This window comes from Arvicanthis niloticus, chromosome X (assembly GCF_011762505.2).
Source record: "Arvicanthis niloticus isolate mArvNil1 chromosome X, mArvNil1.pat.X, whole genome shotgun sequence".
NCBI lineage: Eukaryota > Metazoa > Chordata > Mammalia > Rodentia > Muridae > Arvicanthis > Arvicanthis niloticus.
The window spans coordinates 98,980,175-99,002,230 of NC_047679.1; the positions used below are offsets into that span (position 1 = coordinate 98,980,175).

Below are 22,056 nucleotides of genomic sequence, written 5' to 3' on the forward strand. Positions count from 1 at the left end.
CCTTGAATGACCTCTTCTTCCATCTCCCAGTGCTGGGGTCCAGACATGCCTAGTTTGATACACCACTTATTTTTGTGTGTTGACTTAGGGATTTTCTCTGTAGCTGAGGCCCCCAGAAACTCATCACCATAGCCCATGCTTGGCCTTCTCAGTGCTGAGATTACAGGCAGAGACCACCATGCCCAACACTGAGGCTTGTCTTTATGGACTATTTTCTTTGGGCAGAGCACAAATTTTGAGAAAGTACTAAAAACAGTAGTAAAGAGAAAAGGGATGCCAAGGTGTTTATAGTAGAAAACATAGAGGGAAATACACAGGATATAAAAATGTATCAGCACATTGACTGACTGTCACCCTCTGTCATAGGAACCTCATCTGGGCTTCTGAGGCCTGTCCTAAGAGGACCACATTTAGATCAGCAGACACTGACAGACTGTTACTTTCTCCAAGTAGATCCTACAGGAGAAGGGCTCCACTGCCTTTTGCAGAGCTCCCACTCCCACCACAGAACCCCAGGACAGCAAGGCAGGGGTCTGTCAGGCTCTATTACTTCCCTTAGTTTAGACTTAGTTCTAGAAGCAAACTGGAGGCAGACAAGTTTACTCAGCAGATAAACCTGCTTGAGGGGGCAAGCCAGCTGAACTGATTTTCCAGTTCAGGACACCCAGCCTGGAACAGGAGAACCAAGTCCTTCAAGTTGTCCTCTGACCTCCAGATTTTAGCCCAAGAGCCCTGACTTGAAGAAGAGACCCCTCCAGACCAAAAATCCCACTTAAAAGTAATTTAAAGTTTCTAATAAATGAAGACAAAGACAGATGCAGAGAGCCACAGGCCTCTCTGTACCAGTTTGCTCCCTGCTAAAAAGACTGGATCCACACAATGTGCTTACCTGTCTTTAGCACTGAGATAGTGATTTCTCTGGAAAAAGCGTTCCAGCTCCTGCAGGTGTAGTTCTGTAAATCTGTCCCGGAGGCGGCGGTGAGACACCAGCACTGGCACAGGCTTTATAGTGGACACCAAAACTGGCAAGGGTTGTATGTTGGGTACTTCAGTTGATGTGGGCAGTACACAGGCCATCTGGCCTGCTGTAGTCTGTTCAGCAGGAGCTGGTGTATGTGGTGGGCTAGACTCCTTAACTGTTATAGGGTGTGCATTGGACACAGGAACAGGCATAGGCTGTGACTGATGCACACTGATTGGCATAGGCTGTATTTGGGGCACAGGCATCTGCATATACTGTGCATGAGGCAGAGTGACTGGCATAGTCCTTATATGTGGCACATTAACAGGCATAGACTGGGCCTGTGGCACAGGAACAGGCAAAGACTGTACATGGGGCCCTGTAACAGGCATAGGGTGACCATGGGGAACAGGACTATGCATAGGCTGTGTGTGAGGCACAGTGATTGGCATAGGCTGTACATGGGGCATAGGCTGTACATGGGGCATAGGCTGTTCTCGGGGCATAGGCTGTACACTTGGCATAGGCTGTACACGGGGCATAGGCTGTGCATGTTGCAAAGCAATGGGCACGGGCTGTACATGGGGCAGAGAAATGGGCACAGGATGTACATGGGGCACAGAGATTGGCATACGCTGTGATGGGGGAACATTAAATGGCATGGGTTGCACATGGGACACAGGAATGGGCACTGGCTGAGCCCAGGGCACTGCGATTTTTAGATGCTGTGCTGGGGGTACATTATCTGGTATAGCCTGGACTTGGGGCACAGTGATGGGCATTTGCTGTGCCTGGGGAACATTGATTGGCATCGGTTGTACATGGGGCACAGGAAGGAGCACACGCTGTACACCAGGCCCCTTTAGGGACACAGACTGTACCCGGGATCCCCCATGTGGCATCCACTGGACACGGGGCATCAGAACTGGCCCAGGCTGCACATCCACGGTGCCCCACCCACATTCAGGGACTGGCTTCTGAGGCAGCTCATTCTTCTGCCTACGGCTAATGGCACCTTCTTGGGTCCAGTCATCCCTGCCGCCCGAAGTGTCTACAGCAGAAGGATTTTCTCCATACCTCCCCTTTCTCCTCCATACCCTCAGTTCTTTTGTTCCTCCCCATTTTGGTGCTGAGGCTCCAAGCCAGGTAGGCAGGAGACTGGTCACTCTTTTCCCCATTTCTCTCCTCCCCCAGCTGGAAGACCAGCTGTGCTTTCACAAATGAACATGAAGAAACAGAGAAAGATCAAGTGACAGGACATATGGTGGTGCAAAGTGGCCATGATGTCAAGGCAGGTAAAGCCTGCAGCACACCGTTCCTGTCCAGGCAGCACTGAGTGACACCCCTTTCCTCATGGATGTGGCTAACCCACCACTCCTAGCTTGCACTGACCTTTCTTTTCTTTCTCCTCACATTCCACATGGGCTGGATAGGTGATATTTCCATGCTTCATGACCTGGATCCTATTAAGTCCCTAGAGATCTGCAGTCCCTTGAGCCTCTCCAGACTCTGAGCTGGAGCCCCCTAGTGTTCCGGGAGGAGACAGTTACTACAGTGAGAAGGATTCTCTTCTACCCTAGGGGAAAGTAATAGTAGATCTCCCAGTAGTTCTAGAAGCCCCGAGAAAGATGCAGAAAATACCTCTTGGTCTAGGGGAAACGACTGGGTCCTTGGTCCTTGGCACAGACTGGATATTAATCAAATGCGTTTTTCTGGGAGACTCTTCCTTTGGGCTTTCAGAAAAAGTTAAGCACACGTATTATATCATGCTTACAGGATCTGCCTTTACTGGAGCTTGGGCATAATTGCAGGGCCTGGTGGCTGTGCACACAGATCAGAGGACTCACCTTAGGCAAGTCTGCTGCTCACTGGATGGAGGTGGGGAGTAGCAGGTACAGGATATGTGACTTTATTAATAATCTCATGCTTTGATAAGTGCTGACAAACATTGTGAGAATTTTCATACCTGTACTGAACTTCCTCACATTTGTCTTGAACACACAGACACACACACACACACACACACACACACACACACACATGTGCACACTCCTGATGCCTTCTCTGAATGGGCACTTTCAAGAGCAGGCTTTTATGCCTTTGTCTCGATCCCAGTACTGTCAGTCAAGCAGCCTCTTAGGTGTCATGTGTGTAGTCTGATCCCATGGTAGCCATCTTTTTCCAACAGGCTCTAGTCACTATAAGACTAGAAAGGCCCTAAATATCTAGCCTAATGACATCCAGTTCCTGTCTTGGTGTGGGAATATTGGGAGCCCTGGTGCCAGAGTAGGAGTTTTTTCTCTCATCAATAGGCTAACCTCAGACTTCTGGTAAACTAACTCAGTTGCAAATCTGCACATGGTTGTTCCTGTCCTTTCCTGTCTGTCTTTGTACACCTTGAAACTACTCTTGACAAGGTGTTCAGGAACTGATGACTGTCTTTCTCATTCTGACCAACTTTGGAAAGACCCCGTTTTAGGCTTGAGACTGTGGCCACATTGGCAGAGTGCTTGTCTAGAATGCATAAAGCCCTTGCTTAGAGTGTTCCAACTCCTGAAAACGACTGGATGTCCCTCTCTGTGATGCCTCTTCTTACATGATGACCCAAGAATCAGAAGCAACTGTGGAGAGATGGGTTTAATGCCATGTCACTCAAAACACACTCTTTCAAAGCAACAACAGAAACACCACATTTGTTCTATCAGTTCTGATGTCTTTATTTTACTGTAAAACAGTGAGGAATGTTCTTGAGTCAATTAATAAGTTTCAGAGATGACTGATTCAAATAATATTAATTAAACCTATGGTGTGTGCACAGTGTTATGAGAAAAGCAAAGGAAGCTTGCCCCACGTCAGCCTGCACAGGATAGAGTCTCATGTTATTTTTGAGTTGAATGTTCACTTGCCTGCCCCCTGAATCCCGTGACTGGCCTTGATGAGTGTGCAAACCAAGGGTTGTACTGAACTCATCAGCATGAAAGGAGGCAGTACTGACTGAATACACACCCACAGCCTATGGGACAAAGGAGGCCTTCCTTGAACATGTTTCTGTTCCCACATTGTCAGAACCTAGGTGTAGTCAGCATAAATGTGAGATGCAAAACTCATTCCCTGCAAATAAAGTGAAAGCATGTAAACAATGTGATATGCAGGGGTCCCTGAGGGTGACCCTGGATTGCTGTTTCCAGCAGAAAGATCTCTTTACCAATCTGTTTGCATCTTACTTAGGGAATGGTTTGCATCTACCTTCCACAATCAGAAAGAAATATAGTGAAATTCTCATCTTTATTGTTACTGTGTTGCTAACAGAGAAACAGTGACTTTCCCTCGTGAATGGCAAGCCTGTGACTCCACACAGCCCATCTCCTTGTGGCTCCTGGAGGTTGGTACCCTAGGGCTCCTCTGGGTCCATCATGCAAATGTGGTCCTGGATCCCAGCCGGTGTGCCCCTGAGCACTGCTTTCTTCTCCCTGGCCCTCTGCTTGGCTCTCCTATTGTTAAACCACATCTGAAAGCAGAGGACAACATGCAATGTCTCAGCATGCTGAGTGCTTTGCTAGAGAGGACACATGCTCTATCACTCACTGGTATTCAAACCCCTAGCAAGACAGAAGGTTTCTCAAGATGATCAGATGCATTTGGCTGCGGCATCAGGGTTCATTCAGTGTTGGAGAACATGGCTGGACTCTATTTAACTATGCCTTCTACACACAAGCCTGAAAACTACAGCAGCTATCACTAGTTTACAAAGTCAGTACACTGTCTCACTTGGAAACCACACATGGACAGCAGCAGTTATGTAATCAATTCTAGAGCAGACTGAGCAGGACACATGGACATTAAATGGGATTCCAAAGTGTACTTTTACTGGTATCGTATTCCCCATGTTGTTGGGCCTCTCATAAATTCAATAGTGCTGGTTCTTATTGATTGATTCTTAAGAAAAGTTTTTCAGCATTCTGTCTAAGCCCTACTCCACAGTTGTCTGGCAACAGCCGGGTTTGCTCATCCCCACAGTTACCTGGCAATAGCCACGTAGACCTGACTCACTATAAAAGGGGATGCTTGCCCCTTCCTCCCTCTCTTGTTCTCTTGTCTACTTGTCTACTTGTTCCTCACCATTTCCTCCTCACTCCCCCCTTTCTTCCACCCTCTCTCTCCATGTGCTCCAGGCTGGCTTATTCTCTTCTGCTTCTCTACTCTCTCTGCCTTTCTGTGCCTCTACTACCTTCATGTGTCCCATCCCTATGCTCTGAATAAACTCTGTTCTATACTATAACTTCTTTTGGCTGGTACCTCAGGGGGAAGGGATGCCTTGGCATGGGCAGGCTGATGACACATCCCCTTCCCACATACTTGCATACACCCCTATAGATCATAGGTCTATAGATCATCTCTCCCCTGTATCTTTTCATAAACACATCAGAGGGCATTTACTCTTGCTCTCTTCCCTTGCTGTTGGGACAGTGTTGGTCATGTGGTCAGGTGGAGACAACATCTGAACCAAAATCAGTCCTTCAAGTTAAACTGCAGTGCTGCTCTCATGCAAACTCACAAAGGAGGAGGAGCCACTATTGCCTGGGCTACGAATCTCTAGTCCAGGTCAGTCTGGCCTTACCACACATCAGTCACATTTGGGGACGGCTCGATGGGCAAATCATTCACTTGCCCCAGTTGTTACTGATTATTCTTATTTAGTTCAGAGTGTGGGACAAACTGAGTTTTAGTAACTTAATGCAGCGGAAGGCTTTAATGGCCCTGTCTCATCCTCCATCAAATGTATCATCTACAAGACCATCCTTGGCTTCACCATGAATCCACTGAAGTTCTCTGTAAAGGACAACAGAGTAGGAGGAATTTAACATGAATTACAGGCTAAACATATAAGCATGCACAGACATGGATTCTACATGTAAACAATTACAGAGTCAATGCTGTGTAAATACCTTGGATTTGCACACAGAGTGTAAACACAGTATAGATGCTTTGCTTTTCTCTTTCCTCCAGGAAATCAGGTTCCCTCCATAACTGGGAAACAGCATAGCTATATTATAGCAGTAACTCTTTCTTTGGATCATGAATCCAGTGATGTCCATCAAAGGAAGAGAGCAAGCACACACACTGGTCAACACCCAGGACAAGTCAGACCATGACCCACAGCATGATATAGATGGACCGCACCTGCACATTGCTTTCTCAGATCTCCTGACCTGCACCTTGGCTTCAGGCACATTCATGTTTCTGGCAAGCTCCCCTCTGTGTAGAGAAAACCAGAAAGATCATTAGCTCACATCATGAGGAAGGACAGAGGATGGGAAAAGTGTGTGCCCCTTCCTCCTGCCCAGATCCACAGGGACACTCAGCTGGCTGACAAACCAGGCTCCTTCAACAAAGGGCTCCACATGCTCACAGTGTTTCAAGTGCTGTGCTATACCTGGTTGGTCAAACAATCTGTAACAACTTTAGTTAGCTCACACAGATAATTTTAACAGAGTATTTCATGAGTGGACAGAGGAAGAGTATTCTATAATGAAGCTGTTGTGAAGTGTTTGAACATAGGAATGTGTTGATTTATAAGAAAAGCAGGGATATGACACATACCTTGTGAGCACATGTGGGTACTGAGATTCTTGGAACATGGTCCCCATCTCCTGCACCTGCCTTTGTGTGAAGTAGAACTGGATCTGGTGCCTCCTGCCCTGGCAATAAGGAACCACACCAGCAGGAAAGCTGGCTCCTCCTCCTCAGGCTCCATGGGCTCCTGGTTCCTCTGTTCACTTTCAAAACCCACGTTGTTGTCAGGGACTGGTTATTGTTTAGTTTTCCCTGTTGGTTGCCACTGTCCTCCTGGCTTTGATGGTCACCACAGGCAATGCCACCCGGTGACACTGCTGCCCTTGTTCAGTGTGGGGGCCTCTATCCCCTCACAATCCTCCAGATAATAGTAGCAGTCTTCACAGTAGTCTAAGTGTTGTGGATCCATGACTGCTGCTCTTCAGAAGCCTAGAGGCCTGCCCTTTGCTGGTGTTTTTGGCCGTGGACCTGCCTGGGGGCTTTCAGCAAGTTGGGAACTTACAGGCTCAGGTCCTTCTCATTCAAGCCTACTATTGGCCCTGTGTGCTTCCTTTCTCAGTGGGTGGGCCTCTGAAGTGGGCTTGTGGATAGTGCATGGCAGAAATTACTGTGGAGGTGGAGGTGGAGGCAGGCTGTACCTGGGCACCGAATCTTGCTTTTAGGACACTTGCTCAGGTCCACCAGAAAGTCCTGCCCACTGCTCTTGGACACCAGAGAGGACCTTTATAGTGGGGTTATGGGAGAGCTTGCCAGCTGACTTTAGCATGCATTGGGGGAAAGAGGTCAAAAGATCACAGGAGGATTGAGGCCTTGATGAAATACCGGGGGAATTTCTCATGATGGCAGACTCCACATTATGGTTTCTGTATGTTGCATCAGATGTTGAGTGGACTTGGTCAGCTCTGGATTTCTCTGCTGCAAGAGTCTTCAAGGATTCTGAAAGCATAGGCAAGTCACAGACCTCCACATTCAGAAGTGACATCTTGCACCTTTTTTCTCTCAGTGTTTTGTCCAACTTGATACTGTAAGTAACCCAAAGCATCTCTTGTAAAAGGTAACATATTCTAGATTAGCTGGTAACCAGTCTCCATCAGAGACCTTATACAATAAACCAGTATAGTACTTCTCATGTCTGCAAATGCAGAACCTCATGGGTAGATGCCCTCTTGGTGTAGTAATGTAGATAAACATCTTAGAGTGAAGGTCTATTGGAACTAAGATCTGTGTAGAGTAGGCACTGTAGACACTTTAAATGGAACAAACAGAAGAAGCTGTGTGTAGTCCTTGTGGAAGAGTGACTCCTCTCTGATCGATTGTGTTCCAGGATTCTGGGGATCATGATGGGGGTGTTAATAGGACCAGAGACAATAAATGCAAGGTTTTCTTTTGCTTTGTGTCTTTGCTTTTAGTTTGTGACAGTCTCTCATGTATCCCAGGCTATCCTGAACACTACTTGTCCAATCATTACTGTTCCAGTACACTGGCCTGGTGTGGGACTTTCCCAGCAGTTTAAGTCCCACAAACACCACAGGTGTGCACACAGATACCTTGTCATGATCAGTTAACTGATTTCAAAAACAGCTTAATAAACTGTGTCCACTTAGCTGTGTATAGAGCTGTTTATGGCAGGACAGCTGACAGGCATTGTAAATATATTCAAGGTCAGATCTCTCCACCTCTCAATATGAATTCCAATCAATACCTAGAACATTGAAAACTTGTCAAACAGTTTCAGCCACAGGCTGAAGGAAGCAGGGCAGTTTTGTGTTGGAAGGAAGTAAATGGCCAGCTTTTATTGAAGGAGGAGGCAGAGCATTGCACTTTGTGCTGAAATGGCTTCAGAGAAAGATCCAAAAGGTGGGATGTGACCATTGCATGGAGATATGCTCTGAGCACTCTGTAGTGGTGTGGAAAGTCTTCAAAGGCGTGGCCAACCTAGCAGTAAGATAGGCATATCAGAGCCCCTGCCAGTGGTGGCTTTGACCTCCATGACTCTAAGTCTGCAAGGAAGCTCACTGGAAACAGGTCATGTTCCCTTCAGGAGGAAGTGCTGTGTGGATGTTGGATAGCTGGATGAAGGGATATTTACAAAATTTCCTCAATGGACATCAGAATGTTTTATCTTCTCCTGAAGTGTCAATGGAAGCTCTATACCTAAGACAGGACCCCTAGGTTAGGCATTCTGATCAGAATCAGAGAAACCCTTTTGAACCCCTTCATTAGCTGATTTCCCACCAAGCTCTGCCCATGGTCTTTGAAGGTGCCTTTTCACACACACACTCAAAATGGTCCTTTACACAGCACTCTGAGGTACAGCAAAAGAACATTTCATGTAAATGTTAGGAAGTTTGGTCAGAATCTGATTCAGGCTTGTGTTCACCTAGACCTTTCCTCAACTGGACTGGCTCTATGGCTGGATACACATGCTATGTCCTGCAGTTTCCACCAAGAGAAGACATTCCATCAAGGATGACAATTCCTGAAGACCTAAGACATTCCAAATCGAGGTGTAATGTTTCATGATAAGGGAGAGATCATTGTGACACAGGAAGGAAACAGTTCAATCCCTTCCTGTGGGCTTACTAGAGATTTGTTCACATTTCCTCATGACTCCCCATTGAGAGTATCAAGGGCACAGCTCCAGTCCACACCATGGACTACATGTGGAGGATCCAAAGACACCACTAGATTCAATTCATGTTGTTTGGCCCTGTGAAATGTCTGATGACACCAGATGTGGTGAGCCTGGAAGTCAAGCAGTCTGGAGATAACAGTTTCTGCTTGGAAGTTTGGTGGCAGGTGCTCAAATGGAACCCATAAAATTATCTTTTGCTGAAACATCAAACCGAGATCCCGAGGATCCTTCTCTGTGTACCTGGGTTCCCTAGTGAATCATTTCTCTTTCTCTCGAGTTGCCAAGGTTGATCCCCTCGACGAAGAACTTGGTGACTATCTTAGGGGAAAGTATGGTTGTGAAATACAATCAGAAAGTCAGCTAGGAGCAGGAGCCCTGGTGGCGCAGCAGCAGCAGCAGCAGCAGCAGCAGCAGCAGCAGCAGCAGCAGCAGCAGCAGTAGCAAAATGGTGGCAGCTTGGACAGTAAAAAGAGGAGTTCTCCCTGTGGAAGATGGAAGACAGAGGTGCAGCATTTCAGGATACCAGGTTCCTGGAGACCCCTGAAGCCCCTGGAAACCACTGTTCCCCACACTCTTTTTCAAGACTGAGAACAGGACTCAGAGTTTTCCAACCCCCATGGATCTAGGAGATAAGCACTGGTCTCCATCAGGCGCTTGCAGCCTGAGGCCATGAGCTGTGTTCAGACTCATTCCTTCCTCCATATCCTCTTCTAGCCTCCCTGTGCAAAGACAAACTAGTTTATCCAAGCCTCACACATTACAAAATACATAATGTCTCCTGACCAGCTCAGGGTAGACCTCATTTGCCATATGTGTGTGTGAGTGGAAGGACTCACAACTGGACAACATACAGCCATTAAGAGAGGATGGAGTAAATACTGAATGGCTTCTCCTGTGACCTAAAGAATCAAATTAGTGGAATGAGTACACAGTGCAAAGGCAGGTTTATTTGGACAGCTCTAAGGCAAGTTCACTGACAGTTTTAGGAGGGGGTTTGTGAATTCCCAAGGCTGTGGTGGGTTAAAGGATTCTTTAAGGGCAGTGGAGTGAGTTTTGATGTAATGGGAGGTACTGGGGTCATAGCCTTATTTGGGGAATTGTGGGTGGATCTTAGGTGCACTGGCCACATTCGAATCAGGAACTAGGAGCTTGCTTTATCCCATAGTTTGAGCAGGCATTTGCCTGGGGCCTTTTGAAAACCTGGGTTTTGCATAAGCTCTTTGAAAACCTAAATTCAGAAGTCCTGGTTTTTGCAAGAGTAGGCTTTTTCAAGCACAGGCTTCTGAAAAGCAGATGAGGGGGGGTACATTTGGGTCCAGGCCATGTTGCCTTTGTCCCTAAACTTCCCACCTCATATTCAGGTCTAACTAGGCATCCCCATCATACCCCTTGTTCACAGGGACCATTGAGGAAGATAATCACATATGGCAGGAGAGAGTGTTGTAAGTTCTCTGCACTGACTGATTGCTCTGCAACATTGCTAGGGCCTCCTCCTTGTTTATACAGCTATAGCTGCTGAGAAGTAAAATCCCTCACATACCCCACAAAGCACCAAATCCCTGTACTGAGGGTTCTACAAGGCCACTGACAAAATACAGAGAGAAGACTTATCAGTCCTGTTCTCTTGAGCAAGCAAGTCTGGGACCATATGCTCCCTGAGACCTAATGGAAGAAGGGAGACAGACATTTCTCTCTGGCATGAATGGACAGATTCTCCTTGCCCTTCTAAGCAGCAGGACCTCTGGCCAGTGTGGTTCTCCAAGTCCTCCTAAGGTCCTCAGAAAGGGAAGGCAGCACACATTATGCACCCATTCCTCCTGCCTATCGAACCTGGGAGTAGTCTTTGGGATATTTTCAAAACTGTCTGAGGGTAGGGGCTTAGGCTGTAGGGTGCTTATTGGAGTGCTGGTGGGAGCAGCCATGTCTAGAAGTAGACTGTCCTTCCAGTCATAGGGGATTTTGCCTCTCTGTCCTTATAATAACTTGTTCACACATTGGCAGTAATTGCCAGTTGCCCATGTTTCATTTATAATGAAGACCTCTTTGTTATTCTGCCTGAATGTCATGTCTAGGATTGACTACTACCCTTCAAATATTTATACCCATATTTTACTAACTTGTAAGACAATGGAGACAACATAGTTAGAATCTACTTTTTTTTATTTCTGACATAATTGTAGAGAAATAAAGGTTGTCCTGGCCACCATGGGTGCTTCCAGGACAGGGGTGGCACTCAAGTGCTGCTCCAAAATCCTCAGGGAGAGTCACTCTGGGGATTCGGTGACAGGTAGCGGAGCATGAGCAGTCTCCTTCTTCTTTGGTAAAGGGATCTCCTCATCCGAAACCAATTCTATAAGCAGGAGACAGAGATACGTTAGTACAGTGAACAGTTCATCACTAAAGCACACACCCTAAAGCACTACATGCCCACTTCATTCTGTTTACAGTTTGGAAGGTATTCAGAATCCATCCCAAGGCCAGGGGTGTGCTAGCCATGTGCTCCAGCATGGAGATACTCCCCCAGAAGAATCACTACATCTTTTAAATACCTACAAAGTTCACTAGTCTAACCCAAGAGGGGTTGAGGAAGTTCCTCAGGCATATTCTGATTATTCAGTATGCTGGAAGCAATGGGGTTCATTCTCAGTGAAAGAATAGAAACGTCCTCTCAAGAAACCCTTTAGGACAGGGGACACCACACCCAGTCTTTATGCCATAGAACAGGCACAACCATCACCTCTTCTCTTAATCCATGACGTGTTTTATACATTTCTTCAGGAAAGGATTCACATGTCATCACGGGTAGTTTTTGTTCCTTCTTGTGGAAAGGTAACAAAAATTCTCCAGCTCACCCCCAAGAACCATAGGAAGTCAAGAGACAGTGTGCTGAGGATCTGCGGGTGTTAGTCACTTTTGAGTTTCCAGAATGCACATTTTATGAGACAAAGGACACCTCTTCCTGCTTGGTGTTTTCTTTCCTGGCCTCCCAGGTTAGTGACTATAGGCCTTTCCCCTTGTGGGCATTAGGTGTGGAGACGCTGGGGCCGAGTGTAATGGTGGTCAGAGTGCAGATACACACTCACTAAAACACAGGTAAATGTGTCATAGGCTGTTTCAGGTCCCTGGTCCCAGTACTGGGTTTCAGAAGTAAGCTAGGTCTATGACATGTACAGACCAGAGCAAGGGGAATTCTGAGAGAAAACTTTCAGACACATTCAGAGTGACAGAGTAGAAAGTGGGTAAGGACATGATCTCTTCACTTGTGTGAGGCATGTGGGCTGCACAGCCTTCAGAAGGTCTGGACCACACTCCATACTGTGAAGGACAGACAAATCACCTTAGCCTCTTAGCTTTTCTGTTGGCCCAGTTGTCATTTTCCTGCCTGAGAAAGTGGAGGCCTTATTACCCTCTTGAACCTAGCCTGGCTGTGTACTGGTCTAGCAGCCTTGGGACTCAACCTCAGGGTCCTTTTCATCTGCTACAATTCTAGACAGCAACATCACCTGGTGTACCACCCTTCTGAAAAGCTTATTATTTTTTTTCAGAAGACTTACCAGTACATCACATTCTTCCACACCCATACATCGTGCAAGATGCCTCCTAGAAAGAAAACATTCCAAAATTTAGGCTTTTTGGTAGGAATCAAGTGTGAAGAACAGGCCCTATTTTTTTTATATGATTGGGTTCACACATGTGTGCATACATGTTTACATATAGTCACTAATCTTACCATTTACCTTAGTCCTGGCTTTGGTAATAGGTCCCTCTTAGAGACCAAATTTAAGTGTATCCCTAAAGCACAGATGCCTCTATAGTGTACTGAAAATGTAAAAATCACTAAAGAGAGCATAAGAGAAGAAATGTATTTGCAAAATTTTAACTGGAAGTGGAATCCTTCCTGCTTTCTCCAGCCATGCCTCAGACAGAATTCTCAGCCATGCTTCTGCAAACACATTTAGAACACCAAACATTGTCTAAATTTCCTAATCTTGACCAGGGCAATAAAAGACTTTTGTTTCAAGTCCACTCAGCCCCCATACCCTTACCCCAGGCTCTAATTGCAGGCAGAAGGTCCTAATAGCTGGGGGAAAGTCTTAACTTGCATGTGGAAGGAACTAAATGCAAGGCATGGTCCGAAACAGGTCCCATTATTTCTACGTGGAATCTGATGCCTGGTGAGAGCCAAAGGCCACCAGTGAATTAGGCGCCAAGCACTGGCCATCTACTTACCTTGCTCGAGGACTGGGGTAGCGAGTCTCTTGGAAAAGGCACTCCAGATCATGCAGCTGAGACTGGGTGAACCTGGTGCGGCTGTACCGCTGGTGAAACCAGACTGTTCCCGGCCTGTTGACTCCTGGTACCTTCAGGAATCGCTGCCTCTTGCTGAGGTTCTTGTTGATCATTGCTGCCCTCACCACCTTCTTGCTGGAATTGTGTCATCCTCGGTGCCAGAAGCACGATCGACAGCATGTCTTATCTCCATTTCTTCTTCCCTCTTTTCTCCCTCCTCTCCTACTCCTCTGGCTTCCTGAGTGAGAATGAACTGAGCAGGCTCTTCTTGAGCAAGTTTGCCTCCAGCAACCTCGCCCTGAGTGAGTTCACCCTGATCAAGCCAATCCTGAGCAAGCCCGCCCACTACTATCTCTTTCTTGTCTCCTCCCTCTCCAGCCTTGGAGACCACTGTCTTCCTACCTGAAAGACAGAGAGAAGATAATGATCTGAGCTTAATGGCCCAGGAATCTCTGGAAAGCCTCGGGAGAGAACACTAGGCAGGGCTCCATTAAGAGAACCAAAGTGTAGGTCTACAGTTCTTTCTACCAAATGTTATCTCCCCTAATTTCACCAAAGTCCTGATAGAGGGCTAATATCCAATATATACAAAGAAGTCAAGAAATTAGACTCCAGACAATCAAATAACCTATTAAAATGGGGTACAGAGCTAAACAAAGAATTCTCAAGTGAGGAAACTCTAATGCCTGAGAAGTACTTAAAGAAATGTTCAGGATCCTTACTCATCAGGGAAATACAAATTAAAAAGACCCTGAGATTCAACCTCACACCAGTCAGAATGGCTAAGATAAAAAACTCATGTGATACCAGATTCTGGTAAGATGTGGAGAAAGAGGAACACTCCTCCAATTTCTTTGGGATTGCAAGCTGGTACAACCACTCTGGAAATCAGTCTGGCGGTTCCTCAGAAAATTGGAGATAGCATTACCTGAGGATCCAGCTATACCACTCCTGGGCATATACCCAGAAGATGTTCCAACATATAACAAAGACACATGCTCCACTATGTTCATAGCAGCCTTATTTATAATAGCCAGAAGCTGGAAAGAACCCAGATGTCCTTCAACAGAGGAGTGGATACAAAAAATGTGGTACATTTACACAATGGAATATTACTCAGCTATTAAAAACAATGAGTTTGAGAAATAATTAGGTAAATGGATGGAAGTAGAAAAATATCATCCTGAGTGAAGTAACACAATCACAAAAGAACATACATAGCATTCACTCACTGATAATTGGATATTATCCCAAATGCACACAATACCCAAGATACAATTCACAGATCACATGATGCTTAAGAAGAAGAAAGTACAACTTGTGGTTGCTTCGGTCCTTAGAAGGAGTAACAAAATACTCATGGGGGCAAATATGGAGATAAAGCATGGGACAGAAACTGAAGGAGGGGCCATGTGGAGACCATTCCACATGGGTATGCATCCCATGTGCAGTCAGCAAAGGTAGACACTGATGTGGATATCAGGAAGTGCATGCTGATAGAAGCCTCATATAGCTGTGTCCTTAAATGTCTGCTAGCACCTGACATATACAGAGGCGGATGCTCACAACTAACCATTGAGTAGATCAAGGGGTTCCCAATGGAGGAGTTAGGGAGAAGACTGAATGAGCTAAAAGTGTTTGTGGCCCCATGGGGAAAGCAACAGTACCAACCAACCAGAAGTCACAGGTTATAATCCACAAGCCTGGGAGAACACAGGGAGGGTACCATGGCTCCAGCTGTATATGTAGGGGAGGATGGCCTTTCAGGCATAGGTGGGAGAGGAAGTCCTTGGTCCCGTGAAGGCTGGATGCCCCAGTGTGGGAAACTTGAGAGTGGAGAGGTAGAATTGGGACAGTGGGTGGGGGCAAGTCCTCATAGAAACAGGAGGGGAAGAGGGCATAGGTGGTTCCTGGGTGGGTGGGAAATAGGGAAAGGGGATCACATATGAAATAGAAATAAATATCCAATAAAAAAGAAGTGCTTGCATGGGTTCTACCAGTCCATCTTCTGTTGTGTGTGTTAGTTTTACCTTGGTTTCTGTTTCCGTGATGAAACACCACGACAAAAAGCAATCTGGGGAGGAAAGGGTCTATTTCCTCTGGATCTCACAGTCTAGCATTTCACAAAGTGGAGGCAGGAACTGGAGGCAGGAGCTGAAGCAGAGGCCATGAAGAGATGCTGATTACTGGCTTGGCCCTCATGGCTGGTTCAGCCTGCATTCTTTATGCTCCAGAATGACCTGCACAGGCCTGGCCCTTCCTACAGTGGGAGAGACTCTGGCCTATCAATCAGTAATCAAGAAAATGCCCACAGGATTTCTTACAGAATTACACAGACACCAAACCCAACACTGTTGCATGGTCAAGAGGTGTTACTGACAAGAAAAAATGTGGCAGTTCCTTGGTAGGTCCAGGCAGCAACTCACCAATGCATCAGAGAAAACTCAGCAACCTTGGTGAACAGTAGCTAGAAAAACTAAAAAAGAGGTGGGTATTGAAACCCCATTGGACGAATAATATAGGGTGGCCTGACTACCCAGTTTTCCCAGAGAGAAGACCGCCAACCAAGGAGTGTACCTGGTGGGATCCATGGCTCCAGATACATATGTAGCAGAGGTGGCCTTAGCTGACAACAATGGAGGAGAGGCCCTTGGTATCGGGGAGCTTTGAAGACCCAGTATAAGAGGTGCAGGAGGGATGGTGTGGAAGAGTGTGAGTCGGTTGGGGAGCACTCTCATATAGGCAGAAGGGGAAAGGGGAGGGCACATGTGGGATGGGGGTAGGTGGAGTGGTGACCTGGAAGTGGGATATTCTGGGAAGTGTGATTGGTGTGTGGGAGGTAACCAGGAAGTGGGATATCATTTGAGATGTAAATGAATGGAATTATTAATATAAATAAATAAATAAATAAATAAATACACGAATGAATAAATAAATGGCATTTGCTTGATATGGCCACATGTACCATATTAATCTAGAAGACACATGAAGCAAATAAACTGGGAATTTATTTACTTAAAACACAAGTGCTTAGGATATAAAGACACAGTAACACGTTGGTGGAAGAAAGCAGGCATCTACAAGTGACTCCAGGGTGGTACACTAGGGCTCCTGGGCCACCTACAGAGAGAGGTGGGGTTGGCCTCTGGAGGAGTTCCACTACTCATCCCTGACTGACTCTGTCCTTCTCCTGAAGTCCTCTCTCCTCTTCTTAAACCATCTCTGTAATGAGAAGGAAGAGGGGTTTGTTCTGTATCATAATTAGCGTGATAAATCAAAAAACATATCATGTAAATTGGTAAGCCCTCTATAATTTATATCAATATAATTTATATTAATATTAGCTTGCTCAGAAGAACCTGGCTTCTCACTGCTCTAATTCTGTAAGGGGAAGAAAGGCTGGTAGAAGGAACAGGGCTTGCCTAGAATGTGGGAGAGCCAGGCTTCTGGCCCCAGTATTGCAAAATAGTTCGTGGACAATTACTGCACACCTGGCTTCTCTGTCTCCTCTCCTTAGAGCCCTCTGCAGATACTTATCTGCACTCTCAGGGCAGATGCAGCCACATGGTCCCAAGAGTCCTTTTGATGGGTGACCTTATCCAGTATGGCTTCACTAGGCACTAGCCTGAGGACCAGATATTTGGAATGTGTCCTTTCCACATTCCCAAAGGTCCCTGTTTAACATCATACAGTATTCTGAGTGCTGGGCTCTGCCTGGGATCTATCATACATTCATAATTGTCCCTTACAGGTACATTCCTACTTGAAATGTGCTGCAGTCAGAGTAGTGAGCCTTCTAATCTTATTTTCTACCCACAGAGACCACAGATCTGGAAAATTATTTTGAGGCGCCAGCAGAGATGGTCCAAAGATTAAGAGCACCTGTGGCTCCATAGAACCTGAATACCATTCCAGGAAGCCATGCCTCCTGGCTAACAATGACTTGTAACTCCAACTATGGGCATCCAGAATCCTTCAGTAACAGGACCTGGAGAAAGTTCTCGAATGGCTGTGTTGTTAAATAACTTTTTGTTTCTTACTCACCTGCAATTTGACCTCAGTCACACCCATCCACCTTGCCAGCTCTTTTCTGAGACAAAAAATGACAGATGATCAATATTTGGTACCACAGATGAATAAGCATAAGGAGACACTTTACATTTATGAAATCAATTGTCTCAATCTCCCAAGCTCTAGGATACTTCATTACTACAAGTGAGTTTCTTTCATTAGCAATATGCTATCAATAGACATAAAAACCTAAGACTATATCTAATAACACACTTGCAAAACACTAATGGAGACAGAAAACTGCTCTTAAGATTGGCTGTGGTGGAGCTTAAAGCTGTCTCACATTAACACAATACAAAGTAAGAGTTACAGAAACAAGTGCACACTTGCAAGACCTGGGTGAGGAGCTCTGCAATGATGGAAGGATAAAAGAAATAAAAGAAGATGACTTCCTGGACATCATATGAGGACTCCTACCATTCAGTGAGCACATAAGGATGTCCATGCAGTGGTGATCATCAGGAAAAGGACATGTTACATTGCTTCATTTACTGTGTGAGTGTGGACATGCATCAACATTTGTGTTGCTCTGTGTGTATGTGTGTGCGTGTGTGTGAGTGTTTGTGTGTGAGTGTGCATGCAGGTGCCCACACTTTCATGTGGCCATACTATCCTTGTGAAGATCAGATCAACTATTGAAGGACTAGGTCATCTCTTGGTCCCAGGCCAGCATGGCCTTTTACTTGCTGATCAACCTCAGCAGTCCAGAGAAATGAAATGTTAAATCACACTACAATCACAAAATGAAATGTTACAAAAATCTCTCAGTGTTGGCTACACAGTTCTGAATTCCCAGGAGGAGGGAGACATAAAGAATGGGTTCCCTGTAAGTTCCAGGCTATCTCTGCTAGTGTTGGGAGATCCCTGCAGAACACAGTCAGAAGGAAAGAGATAGAAATCAAAAACTAGGCCTAAAGTCATCAGCAGAAAAAATGTCCTGGGGAGTGGGCTGGCTTTGGTCCATAAAGACAGATGACCTTGAATGACCTCTTTTCTACCTCCCAGTACTGGGTCCAGACATGCCTAGTTTGATACACCACTTATTTTTGTGTGTTGACTTATGGTTCTTCTCTGTGCCTTGAGTGCCCCAGGAACTAAACCACCATAGCCCATGCTTGGCCGTCTCAGTGCTGAGATTACAGGCAGAGATCGCCTTGCCCAACACTGAGGCTTGTCTTTATGGACAATTTTCTTTGGGCAGAGCACAAATTTTGAGAAAGTACTAGAAACAGCAGTAAAGAGAAAGGTGAGGACAATGTGTTTATAGTAGAAAACATAGAGGGAAATACACAGGATATAAAAATGTATCAGCACATTGACTGACTGTCACCCTCTGTCATAGGAACCACATCTGGGCTTCTGAGGCCTGTCCTAAGAGGACCTCACTTAGATCAGCAGACACTGACAGACTGTTACTTTCTCCAAGTAGATCCTACAGGAGAAGGGCTCCACTGCCTTTTGCAGAGCTCCCACTCCCACCACAGAACCCTAGGACAGCAAGGCAGGGGTCTGTCAGGCTGTATTACTTCTCTTAGTTTAGCCTTAGTTCTAGAAGCAAAATGGAGGCAGACAAGATTACTCAGCAGATAAACCTGCTTGAGGGGGCAAGCCAGCTGAACTGATTTTCCAGTTCAGGACACCCAGCCTGGAACGGGAGAACCAAGTCCTTCAAGTTGTCCTCTGACCTCCAGATTTTAGCCCAAGAGCCCTGACTTGAAGAAGAGACCCCTCCAGACCAAAAACGCCACTTAAAAGCAATTTAAAGTTTCTAATAAACGAAGACAAGGACAGATGCAGAGAGCCACAGGCATCTCTGTACCAGTTTGCTCCCTGCTAAAAAGACTGGATCCACACAATGTGCTTACCTGTCTTTAGCACTGAGATAGTGATTTCTCTGGAAAAAGCGTTCCAGCTCCTGCAGGTGTAGTCCTGTAAATCTGTCCCGGAGGCGGCGGTGAGACACCAGCACTGGCACAGGCTTTATAGTGGACACCAAAACTGGCAAGGGTTGTATGTTGGGTACTTCAGTTGATGTGGGCAGTACACAGGCCATCTGGCCTGCTGTAGTCTGTTCAGCAGGAGCTGGTGTATGTGGTGGGCTAGACTCCTTAACTGTTATAGGGTGTGCATTGGACACAGGAACTGGTGTATGCTGTGATTGATGCACACTGATTGGCATAGGCTGTACTTGGGGCACAGGCATCTGCATATACTGTGCATGAGGCAGAGTGACTGGCATAGTCCTTATATGTGGCACATTAACAGGCATAGACTGGGCCTGTGGCACAGGAACAGGCAAAGACTGTACATGGGGCCCTGTAACAGGCATAGGGTGACCATGGGGAACAGGACTATGCATAGGCTGTGTGTGAGGCACAGTGATTGGCATAGGCTGTACATGGGGCATAGGCTGTACATGGGGCATAGGCTGTTCTCGGGGCATAGGCTGTACACTTGGCATAGGCTGTACACGGGGCATAGGCTGTGCATGTTGCAAAGCAATGGGCACGGGCTGTACATGGGGCAGAGAAATGGGCACAGGATGTACATGGGGCACAGAGATTGGCATACGCTGTGATGGGGGAACATTAAATGGCACGGGTTGCACATGGGACACAGGAATGGGCACTGGCTGAGCCCAGGGCACTGCGATTTTTAGATGCTGTGCTGGGGGTACATTATCTGGTATAGCCTGGACTTGGGGCACAGTGATGGGCATTTGCTGTGCCTGGGGAACATTGATTGGCATCGGTTGTACATGGGGCACAGGAAGGAGCACACGCTGTACACCAGGCCCCTTTAGGGACACAGACTGTACCTGGGATCCCCCATGTGGCATCCACTGGACACGGGGCATCAGAACTGGCCCAGGCTGCACATCCACCGTGCCCCACCCACATTCAGGATCTGGCTTCTGAGGCAGAGGCTCATTCTTCTCCCTATGGCTAATGGCACCTTCTTGGGTCCAGTCATCCATGCTGCCCGAAGTGTCTACAGCAGAAGGATTTTCTCCATACCTCCCCTTTCTCCTCCATACCCTCAGTTCTTTTGTTCCTCCCCATTTTGGTGCTGAGGCTCCCAGCCCAGGCAGGGGACCGGTCACTCTCTTCCCCATTTCTCTCCTCTCCAGCGGGCAAGACCAGCTGTGCTTTCGCACCTGAAAGTGAGGAAAGAGAGAAAAATCAAGTGACGACATAGGGTGGTGCAAAGTGGCCATGATGCCAAGGCCTACAAAGCCTGCAGCACACAGATTCTGTCCAGGCAACTCTGAGTGACACGCCTTTCCTCATGGATGTGGCCAACCCACCACTCCTATTTTGCACTGACCATTCTCCTCTTTCTCGTCACGTTCCACATGGGCTGGATAGGTGATATTTCCATGCTTCATGACCCGAATCCTATCAAGTCCGTAGAAATCCGCCGTCTCTTGAGCCTCTCCAGACTCTGAGCTGGAGCCCCCTAGAGTTCCGGGAGGAGACAGCTACTACAGTGAGAAGGATTCTCTTCTACCCTAGGGGAATGTACCCTAGGTTATGTCATCCAATCAGGGCGCCCGTTCCTAGCTTCCGGGCTTGACTGAGAGTTGCTATTGGTTGAGCTCTGAGGAGTAAAACTGAGAGCATTTTGGAGCTACATCGGATCTACTGTTCGTGTTGATAGAGGCAAGGAAGATGTAGATGAAGCCCTTCAATTTGCAACTTGGTGAGTCCTTTTGGTCTTGTGAAGTAACTTCGTAGGGAAGTGGACCATGTAACCGGAAGTAACAGTCGATCTCCCAGTAGTTCTAGAAGCCCCGAGAAAGATGCAGAAAATACCTCTTGGTCTAGGGGAAACGACTGGGTCCATGGTCCTTGACACAGACCGGATATTAATCAAATGCGTTTTTCTGGGAGACTCTTCCTTTGGGCTTTCACAGAAAGTGAAGTACACGTATTCTATCATGCTTTCAGGATCTGCCTTTACTGGAGCTTGGGCATAATTGCAGGGCCTGGTGGCTGTGCACACAGATCAGAGGACTCACCTTAGGTAAGTCTGCTGGGCACGGGATGGGTGTAGGAAGGAGCAGGAAAAGCTCTTGGGACTTCAGTTATACTTTCATGCTTTGTTAAATGCTGACAAACATTGTGAAAATGTTCATACCTGTGCTGAGCTTCCTCATATTTGTCTTGAACACACACACACACACACACACACACACACACACACACTCACTCACATGTGCACATGTTCACACTTCTAATGCCTTCTCTGAATGGGCACTGTCGAGAGCAGGCTTTTATGCCTTTGTCTCGATCCCAGAACTGTCAGTCAAGCAGCCTCTTAGGTGTCATGTGTGTAGTCTGATCCCATGGTAGCCATCTTTTTCCAACAGGCTCTAGTCACTATAAGACTAGAAAGGCCCTAAATATCTAGCCTAATGACATTCAGTTCCTGTCTTGGTGTGAGAATATTGGGAGCCCTGGTGCCAGAGTAGGAGTTTTTCTCTCATCAAGAGGCTAACCTCAGACTTCTGGTAAACTAACTC

At 46.6% G+C, this 22,056-nt stretch overlaps 2 pseudogenes; both read right to left on the reverse strand.

Moving 5' to 3' along the window:
- Positions 1-1,282: 1,282 nt before the first annotated feature.
- Positions 1,283-6,609, reverse strand: LOC117695100 (uncharacterized; annotated as a pseudogene).
- A 4,815-nt stretch (positions 6,610-11,424) lies between these two features.
- On the reverse strand, positions 11,425-21,473 carry LOC117695102 (uncharacterized; annotated as a pseudogene).
- Between the last annotated feature and the right edge of the window lie 583 nt (positions 21,474-22,056).